Source organism: Oncorhynchus masou, unplaced genomic scaffold (genome assembly GCF_036934945.1).
Source record: "Oncorhynchus masou masou isolate Uvic2021 unplaced genomic scaffold, UVic_Omas_1.1 unplaced_scaffold_5346, whole genome shotgun sequence".
NCBI lineage: Eukaryota > Metazoa > Chordata > Actinopteri > Salmoniformes > Salmonidae > Oncorhynchus > Oncorhynchus masou.
In genome coordinates this window covers 1-10,917 of record NW_027011756.1, presented here as the reverse complement: position 1 = coordinate 10,917, position 10,917 = coordinate 1, and the positions used below count along the sequence as shown (strand labels likewise).

Sequence of the window (10,917 nt, the reverse complement as noted above, 5' to 3'; positions counted from 1 at the left end):
ATGGTCTGGAGGAGAGAGGAGGGGATAGGGTCGAGCGGGCAGGTTGTTGGGCGGCCGGCCGTCACAAGAAGCGAGATTTCATCTGGAGAGAGAGGGGAGAAAGAGGTCAGAGCACAGGGTAGGGCAGTGTGAGCAGAACCAGCGGTGTCGTTTGACTTAGCAAACGAGGATCGGATGTCGTCGACCTTCTTTTCAAAATGGTTGACGAAGTCATCCGCAGAGAGGGAGGAGGGGGGAGGGGGAGGAGGATTCAGGAGGGAGGAGAAGGTGGCAAAGAGCTTCCTAGGGTTAGAGGCAGATGCTTGGAATTTAGAGTGGTAGAAAGTGGCTTTAGCAGCAGAGACAGAGGAGGAAAATGTAGAGAGGAGGGAGTGAAAGGATGCCAGGTCCGCAGGGAGGCGAGTTTTCCTCCATTTCCGCTCGGCTGCCCGGAGCTCTGTTCTGTGAGCTCGCAATGAGTCATCGAGCCACGGAGCGGGAGGGGAGGACCGAGCCGGCCTGGAGGATAGGGGACATAGAGAGTCAAAGGATGCAGAAAGGGAAGAGAGGAGGGTTGAGGAGGCAGAGTCAGGAGAAAGGTTGGAGAAGGTATGAGCAGAGGGAAGAGATGATAGGATGGAAGAGGAAAGAGTAGCGGGGAGAGAGAGCGAAGGTTGGGACGGCGCGATACCATCCGAGTAGGGGCAGTGTGGGAAGTGTTGGATGAGAGCGAGAGGGAAAAGGATACAAGGTAGTGGTCGGAGACTTGGAGGGGAGTTGCAGTGAGGTTAGTGGAAGAACAGCATCTAGTAAAGATGAGGTCGAGCGTATTGCCTGCCTTGTGAGTAGGGGGAAGGTGAGAGGGTGAGGTCAAAAGAGGAGAGGAGTGGAAAGAAGGAGGCAGAGAGGAATGAGTCAAAGGTAGACGTGGGGAGGTTAAAGTCGCCCAGGACTGTGAGAGGTGAGCCGTCCTCAGGAAAGGAGCTTATCAAGGCATCAAGCTCATTGATGAACTCTCCGAGGGAACCTGGAGGGCGATAAATGATAATAATAATAATAATAATAAATCCCATTTAGCAGACGCTTTTGTCCAAAGCGACTTACAAGTCGGCTGGGGCCACTACTTTTACATATGGGTGGCCCCAGCGGGAATCGAACCCACGACGCTTGGCGTTGCAAGCGCCATGCTCTACCGACTGAGCCACAGGACCTGATAAGAATGTTAAGCTTGAAAGGGCGGGTAACTGTGACAGCATGGAATTCAAAGGAGGCGATAGATAGATGGGTAAGGGGAGAGAGAGAGAATGACCACTTGGGAGAGATGAGGATCCCGGTGCCACCACCCCGCTGACCAGAAGCTCTCGGGGTGTGCGAGAACACGTGGGCGGACGAAGAGAGAGCAGTAGGAGTAGCAGTGTTATCTGTGGTGATCCATGTTTCCGTCAGTGCCAGGAAGTCGAGGGACTGGAGGGAGGCATAGGCTGAGATGAACTCTGCCTTGTTGGCCGCAGATCGGCAGTTCCAGAGGCTACCGGAGACCAGGAACTCCACGTGGGTCGTGCGCGCTGGGACCACCAGATTAGGGTGGCGCGGCCACGCGGTGTGGAGCGTTTGTATGGTCTGTGCAGAGAGGAGAGAACAGGGATAGATAGACACATAGTTAACAGGGTACAGAAGAGGCTACGCTAATGCAAAGGAGATTGGAATGACAAGTGGACTACACGTCTCGAATGTTCAGAAAGTTAAGCTTACGTAGCAAGAATCTTATGACTAAAATGATTGAAATGATACAGTACTGCTGGAGTAGGCTAGCTGGTAGTGGCTGCGATGTTGACACTACACTAATCAAGTCGTTCCGTCGAGTGTAATAGTTTCTACAGTGCTGCTATTCGGGGGCTAGCTGGCTAGCTAGCAAGGTTGATTGCGTTCCGTTACTTTAAAAGAACGACAATAGCTGGCTGGCTAACCTAGAAAATCGCTCTAGGCTACACAATTGTCTTAGATACAAAGACGGCTATGTAGCTAGCTAGCTACGATCAAACAAAACAAACCGTTGTACTGTAATAGTTACTACAGTGCTGCTATTCGGGGGCTAGCTGGCTAGCTACGTTAGAAGAACGACAATAGCTGGTCAGCTAACCTAGAAAATCGCTCTAGGCTACACAATTGTCTTAGATACAAAGACGGCTATGTAGCTAGCTAGCTACGATCAAACAAAACAAACCGTTGTACTGTAATAGTTACTACAGTGCTGCTAATCGGGGGCTAGCTGGCTAGCTACGTTAGAAGAACGACAATAGCTGGCCAGCTAACCTAGAAAATCGCTTTAGACTACACAATTGTCTTAGATACAAAGACGGCTATGTAGCTGGCTAGCTACGATCAAACAAATCAAACCGTTGTACTGTAATGAAGTGAAATGAAAATGTATATACTAGGTGGTGTCAGAGGACTGTACCGGTACCTCCTGTATATACTAGGTGGTGTCAGAGGACTGTACCGGTACCTCCTGTTTATACTAGGTGGTGTCAGAGGACTGTACCGGTACCTCCTGTTTATACTAGGTGGTGTCAGAGGACTGTACCGGTATTTCCTGTATATACTAGGTGGTGTCAGAGGACTGTACCGGTACCTCCTGTATATACTAGGTGGTGTCAGAGGACTGTACCGGTACCTCCTGTTTATACTAGGTGGTGTCAGAGGACTGTACCGGTACCCCCTGTGTTTTTAGCCTCGGTATTGTTATTGTGTTACTTTTTATTTATTTTTTTACTTTAGTTTATTTAGTAAATATTTTCTTAACTATTTCTTCAACTGCATTGTTGGTTAAGGGCTTGTCAGTAAACATTTCATGGTAAGGTTCTCACCTGCTGTATTCAGCGCATGTGACAAACACACTTTGATTTAATCTCGGCTGGGCGGCATATACAGTAGTGTATAGGATAATATATATATATATAAGTTTTGTGTTGATTCCTATGTTGTTGATGTAAATAATATGTGTTGGTCCGTGGTGTGTAATGAGGAGCAACCAGACACTGCACTTGACACATTTATGAACTTGCTTATTCCAGTTACTACTAAACTCACTAAGAAAATGACTGTAAAATCTGTTAAATCCCTGTGGATTGATGAGGAACTGAAAAAGCACATTTTGACCAAGAAGCTGAGTGATGGAGTGCTGAATCAGATGACCTGGCCTCCACAATGTAGAAAATAGTCAAAAGAAAGAACAACCTTGAATGAGTAGGGTGTTGTAAAACTCTGGACTCGTAGTGGATATAAATACAATGCATTCAGAAAGTATTCAGACCCATTGACTTTTTACACATTTTATTACGTTACAACCTTATTATAAAATTGATTAAATTTGTTTTTTTCCCCTCATCAATCTACACACAATACCCCATAATGACATCACAATACCCCATAATGACATCACAATACCCCATAATGACATCACAATACCCCTTAATGACATCACAATACCCCTTAATGACATCACAATACCCCATAATGACATCACAATACCCCACAATGACATCACAATACCCCTTAATGACATCACAATACCCCATAGTGACATCACAATACCCCATAGTGACATCACGATACCCCATAATGACAAAGCAAAAACTGTTTTTTTGATTTTTTTGCTAGTTTATTGAAAATTGAAAACTGAAATATCACATTTACATAAGTATTCAGACCCTTTGGCTTAGTACTTTGTTGAAGCACCTTTGGCAGCGATTGCAGCCTCAAATCTTCTTGGGTATGACGCCACAAGCTTGGTACACCTGTATTGGGGGAGTTTTTCCCATTCTTCTCTGCAGATCCTCTCAAGCTCTGTCAGGTTGGATGGGGAGTGTCGCTGCACAGCGATATTTACCTGGTTTGTTTGATAATTAATAGTTAGCAATTAATACTTAACAAATAGGACATTTCTGTTCTGTTTAATTCTGTGTTTCTGTAAAGAGAAGGTTTCCACTCTAGCTTCCTGCAGTTAGTCTGGGCGTAAGGTCAAGGAAAAATGGGTTTTGCTAGAGATAGTTTGAGCTGACAATGACTTGGTGTTAATTACCTACAGCTGTCATTCCATAGACAAGATGTGGTGTGTGTGACCCAGATAGAGAGCCTGGAAGAGTTTAGAACAATGCCTTATTGTCTCATCTTCCTGGCATCTGGGAAACTGAGCCGGGTGTAGATAACCAAGGTGGCTTATGGGAAGGTTAGAAATGACTGACTAAGCATTTTTTTAGGGCCTATATAACATGTTTTTTTCATTTTCAATTGGGTTCTCAGCCTAACAGTCAAAACTGTTGGGTTGACAATTTGATTATTTTCAATAATGAATTGATATTAAATAAAGATGATTGTTTAAAGAAATGACCAAGTCTCTCAGTATTGAATTTCCATGACAGTACGTAATACTATCATCCACATGGACACATACGCAAGTATAATAATAATATAATATATCCCATTTAGCAGACGCTTTTGTCCAAAGCGACTTACAAGTCGGCTGGGGCCACTACTTTTACATATGGGTGGCCCCAGCGGGAATCGAACCCACGACGCTTGGCGTTGCAAGCGCCATGCTCTACCGACTGAGCCACACAGGACCCAGCCGACCCAGTATATTACGTTGTCTTGTGCTTAGGGTCGTTGTCCTGTTGGAAGGTGAACCTTCGCACCAGTCTGAGGTCCTGAGCCCTCTGGAGCAAGTTTTCATCAAGGATCTCTCTGTACTTTTCTCCGTTCATCTTTCCCTCGATCCTGACTAGTCTCCCAGTCCCTGCCACTGAAAAACATCCCCACAGCATGATGCTGCCACCACCATGTTTCACCGTAGGGATGGTGCCAGGTTTCCTCCAGACGTGATGCTTGGCATTCAGGCCAAAGAGTTCAATCTTGGTTTCATCAGACCAGAGAATCTTGTTTCTCATGGTCTGAGAGTCTTTAGGGGCCTTTTGGCAAACTCTAAGCGGGCTGTCATGTGCCTTTTTACTGAGGAGTGGCTTCCGTCTGGCCACTCTACCATAAAGGCCTGATTGGTGGATGCAGAGATGGTTGTCCTTCTGGAAGGTTCTCCCATCTCCAGATGAACTCTGGAGCTCATTCAGAGTGACCATCAGGTTCCTGGTCACCTCCCTGACCAAGGCCCTTCTCCCCCGATTGCTCAGTTTGGCCGGGCGGTCAGCTCTAGGAAGAGTCTTGGTGGTTCCAAACTTAATCCATTTAAGAATGATGGAGCCCCCTGTGTTCTTGGGGACCTTCAATGCTGCAACCATTTTTTTGGTACCCTTCCCCAGATCTGACTCCACACAATCCTGTCTCGGAGCTCTACGGACAATTCCTTCGACCTCATGGCTTGGTTTTTGCTCTGACATGCACTGTCAACTGTGGGACCTTCAACTGTGGGACCTTATATAGACAGGTGTTTGCCTTTCCAAATCATGTCCAATCAATTGAATTTATCACAGGTGGACTCCAAGTTGAAGAAACATCACAAGGATGATCAATGGAAACAGGAGGCACCTAAGCTTAATTTCGAGTCTCATAGCAAAGAGTCTGAATATTTATGTAAATTAATCTAAAAACCTCTTTTTGCTTTGTCATTCTGGGGTATTGTGTCTAGATTGATTAGGAAAACATGTAATTTAATCAATTTTAGAATAAGGCTGTAACGTAACAAAATGTGGAATAAGAGGACCATCCTCAGTGAATTTCATAAAAATTGTAAAATATTCAAAGTTATCCTTTTTAGATAAAACTACACTAAATATATTCACGCCAATAATTGATTAAAACACAGCTTTGCAATGAAGGTCTACAGTAGCCTCAACAGCACTCTAAGGTAGCACCATGGTGTAGCCGGAGGACAGCTGGCTTCCATCCTCCTCTTGGTACATTGACTTCAATACAAAACCTAGGAGGCTCATGGTTCTCACCCCCTTCCATGGACTTACACAGTCATTATGATAACTTCCGGAGGACGTCCTCCAACCTATCAAGAGCTCTTGCAACATGAACCGACATGTCCACCCAATCAAAGGATCAGAGAATGAATCTAGTACTGAAAGCATCAGCTACAGCTAGCTCGCACTGCAGTAAATAACATGTGGTGAATAGTTGACTCAGAGAAAGACAATAGTTGAACAGTTTTGAACAAAATAATTTAAAAAAAGGATTAGCAAGCCATTTTTTTTCCACTTTCAGTTTCATTAACTTAGCTAGCACATGCAGCTAGCTAGCTTAGCCTACTCAGAGGGATGTTATGTTAGCTAGTTGGATATGACTATCCAACACAACACTGGAACCCTTCCAAGTCAAGGTAAGCTTTTGGTTTTATTAATTTATTGCCACCGGGTTTACTAACGCGTTGGTTCTATTAGCTATTTTGACTATGCCGTTACTTTAGCTAATAAGGTGACAACTATATAGGCTGTGTGTAACAATTATGACATGGTTTGGCATGGAAAGATTTTTTCTCCTGGCCACATATGACTGATGTGTTGTGCATTGAAGTCCACAAGAGAAGGGAAAAGGTGAGAGGAGAACGTATAGATGCGAGAAGGAATACAACGTGGCTGCTATGAAAGTGAACTGTGTTTCACACGTGATCAGGGGTGTATTCATTTAGATGATTCAGTTACGTTTCTTAAACGGAAGCAAACGGAAACAAAACGGGGATAAACATGCCTGAATTTGTCCAATAGAAACTCTTGTTTGCAACTGTTGGACTAATGATTACACCCTATATGAACTAGATGCAGGCAAGAGTGTGAAAGGAGGTTTTGAATGGGTCACTGTCACCTCAAATATTTCTCTTGTCTGCGTTGTTGTAAATAAATAAATATGTTGTAAATAAGGCCATGCTTATGAATAAATAAATCGTCCTCCCTCGTCATAAACGGCACTGACCGCCAGAGATATATATTCCGGGGGCTTAAAGTGATATCCCATTATACGCCCCCTGATCACCACGGTAACACGTTCTGTTACCCAGAACCCCCAAGGTCAGAGGTCAACATTGATGGTGTTATCACCCTTAATCAGACAACCATTTACCTGATTTTGACCTGAGTAATCAAAAGGTTGTAACTAATTCAAAGTTTACAGTGTTCAGAGTGGGTGGGTGTGTTTAGTGTGTGTGTCCATCGTAGTGGAGGATGAAAGTGCTCCTCTCACAGAACAGAAACATGTCATCACGTTGTTCAGGTTTACTGAGATGGTTCTATTTAATACACGAGGCAACAACCAACATTCTGTTACTAACAAATAAATACATGATTACACCCCTCACAACCCCAGACAACCACACCCCCAAATGTGTGCGCGTTTGGTTTGCGTGCAGTGTGTGTGTGCGATGCGTGCATGTTTGTCTCCTCTGTGTGTGTGTGTGTGTGTGTGTGTGTGTGTGTGTGTGTGTGTGTGTGTGTGTGTGTGTGTGTGTGTGTGTGTGTGTGTGTGCGATGCGTACATGTTTGTCTCCTCACTGTGTGTGTGTGTGTTATGCAGCGCGGGGGCTGAAGAAGGGCAGGGCTCGGATGTAGAGGTCCAGTCTAGTAGAGAAGAGGTCAGAGGACAGCTGCTCCCCCAGAACACACAAAGGATTCTTCACTATGTACTCTACATACAGCTGGAATAGAGACAGAGATTATAATACTACATACAGCTGGAATAGAGAGACAGACAGAGGTTATAATACTACATACAGCTGGAATAGAGAGACAGAGGTTATAAAACTACATACAGCTGGAATAGAGAGACAGACAGAGGTTATAATACTACATACAGCTGGAATAGAGAGAGAAGTTATAACACTACATACAGCTGGAATAGAGAGCGAGACAGAGGTTATAATACTACATACATCTGGAATAGAGAGACAGACAGAGGTTATAATACTACATACAGCTGGAATAGAGAGCGAGACAGAGGTTATAATACTACATACAGCTGGAATAGAGAGCGAGACAGGTTATAATACTACATACAGCTGGAATAGAGAGACAGACAGAGGTTATAACACTACATACAGCTGGAATAGAGAGACAGACAGAGGTTATAATACCACATACAGCTGGATTAGAGAGCGAGACAGAGGTTATAATACTACATACATCTGGAATAGAGAGACAGACAGAGGTTATAATACTACATACAGCTGGAATAGAGTGCGAGACAGAGGTTATAATACTACATACAGCTGGAATAGAGAGCGAGACAGGTTATAATACAAATACAGCTGGAATAGAGAGACAGACAGAGGTTATAATACCACATACAGCTGGATTAGAGAGCGAGACAGAGGTTATAATACTACATACAGCTGGAATAGAGAGCGAGACAGAGGTTATAATACTACATACAGCTGGAATAGAGAGCGAGACAGAGGTTATAACACACAGAGGATTCTTCACTATGTACTCTACATACAGTGAGAGTGGGAGAGAGAAAGAGAGAGAGAGAAGAGGGGGGAGAGAGAAAAGAGAGGGAGAGGAGAGAGAAGAGGGGGGAGAAGAGAGGGGGAGAGAGAGAAGAGAGGGAGAGAAGAGGGGGGAGAGAGAAAAGAGGGAGAGAAGAGAGGGGGAGAGAGAGAAGAGGGGGGAGAGAGAAGAGAGGGATACTGGGTTACTTACGCCCCCCCATGCTTACCGTGCTGTATATCTGGTGCAGTATATCTTTAGCGTTGGGAACTCCCAGGTCTGTGTTCATTATGATCTTGATGCCAGTAGCTGTCTCATAGTAGTGCAGTTTATACTTGCTGGTCTGAAAGGTCAAGAAACCATCCTTCCTGTGGAGGGGTCAAGGGTAAACAACAGTGAAGGAAGCTGCATAGGCTACTAAACCTTCATACGACTACTCAGAGCAAATCTGAAGACTTCCAATCGTTGAATATAAGATTCAGGAGGATGACCACGCAAGACTGATAACACATACCATACCCACCCACCCATCCATACCACCCACCCATCCATCCATCCATCCATACATACCACCCACCCACCCACCCACCCATCCATCCATCCATCCATCCACCCACCCACCCACCCATCCATACCACCTATCCATACCACCTATCCATACCACCCATCCATCCATATCACCCACCCATCCATCCATTCATACCACCCATCCATCCATACCACCCACCCATACCACCCACCCACCCATACCACCCACCCACCCATACCACCCACCCACCCAATCATCCACCCCCCCATCCATACCACCCACCCATCCATACCACTCATCCATCCCACCCATATCATCCATCCATACCACCCACCCATCCATCCCACCCACCCACCCATCCATACCACCCACCCATCAATACCACCCATCCATCCATAACACCCACCCATACATACATACATACCACCCACCCATAAATAGCAACCCACCCACCCATCCATCCATACCACCCACCCTTCCATCCATACTACCCATCCACCCACCCACCCATACATACCACCCACCCATACCTCCAACACCACCAATCCATCCATCCATACCACCCACCCATACCATCCATCCACCCATCCATAACACCCACCCATCCATACCATCCACCCATACATACATACTACCCACCCACCCACCCATACATACCACCCATCCATCCATACCACCCACCCATCCATACCACCCACCCTTCCATCCATACCACCCACCCACCCATCTATCTATACCACCCACCCACCCACCCACCCATACCACCGATTCATCCTTACCGCCCACCCATACATACCACCCACCCATCCATACCACCCATCCATACATACATACATACCACCCACCCACCCATCCATACCACCCACCCATCCATCCATCCATCCATACCACCCACCCACCCACCCATCCATCCATCCATCCATCCACCCACCCATCCATACCACCCATCCATACCACCTATCCATACCACCCATCCATCCATTCATACCACCCATCTATCCATACCACCCACCCATACCACCCACCCACCCATATCACCCAATCATCCACCCCCCCATCCATACCACCCACCCATCCATACCACTCATCCATCCCACCCATATCATCCATCCATACCACCCACCCATCCATCCCACCCACCCACCCATCCATACCACCCACCCATCAATACCACCCATCCATCCATAACACCCACCCATACATACATGCATACCACCCACCCATAAATAGCAACCCACCCACCCATCCATCCATACCACCCACCCTTCCATCCATACTACCCATCCACCCACCCACACCACCCACCCATACCTCCAACACCACCAATCCATCCATCCATACCACCCACCCATACCATCCATCCATCCACCCATCCATACCACCCATAACACCCACCCATCCATACCATCCACCCATACATACATACTACCCACCCACCCATACATACCACCCATCCATCCATACCACCCACCCATCCATACCACCCACCCACCCATCTATCTATACCACCCACCCACCCATCTATCTATACCACCCACCCACCCATACCACCGATCCATCCTTACCGCCCACCCATACATACCACCCACCCATACATACCACCAATCCATCCATACCATCCATCCACCCACCCATCCATACCACCCACCCATACCACCTACACATAAATACCACCCACCCATCCATCCATACCACCCATCCATACCACCCATCCATCCATACCACCCATCCATACCTCCAACACCACCAATCCATCCATCCACCCACCCACACCACCCATCCATGCCATCCACCCATACCACCCATCCATACATACCACCCACACCACCCATCCATGCCATCCATCCACCCACACCACCCATACATACCACCCATCCATACCACCCATCCATCCACCAACACCACCAATCCATCCACCCACCCATCCACACCACCCATCCATGCCATCCACCCACACCACCCACCCATCCATGCCAT

General features: G+C 46.4%; 1 long non-coding RNA gene and 1 other non-coding gene across 2 annotated transcripts; both read right to left on the bottom strand.

Moving 5' to 3' along the window:
* Positions 1-1,116: 1,116 nt before the first annotated feature.
* trnaa-ugc (transfer RNA alanine (anticodon UGC)) lies at positions 1,117-1,190 on the bottom strand. Its single transcript has one exon. It is a non-coding gene; the product is annotated as a tRNA-Ala (tRNA).
* Positions 1,191-7,192: 6,002 nt separating this feature from the next.
* LOC135535942 (uncharacterized) lies at positions 7,193-8,913 on the bottom strand. The gene is made up of 2 exons (XR_010454912.1): positions 8,641-8,913; positions 7,193-7,621 (listed from the first exon to the last, which is right to left on the bottom strand). It is a non-coding gene; the product is annotated as an uncharacterized LOC135535942 (long non-coding RNA).
* Positions 8,914-10,917: the final 2,004 nt, after the last annotated feature.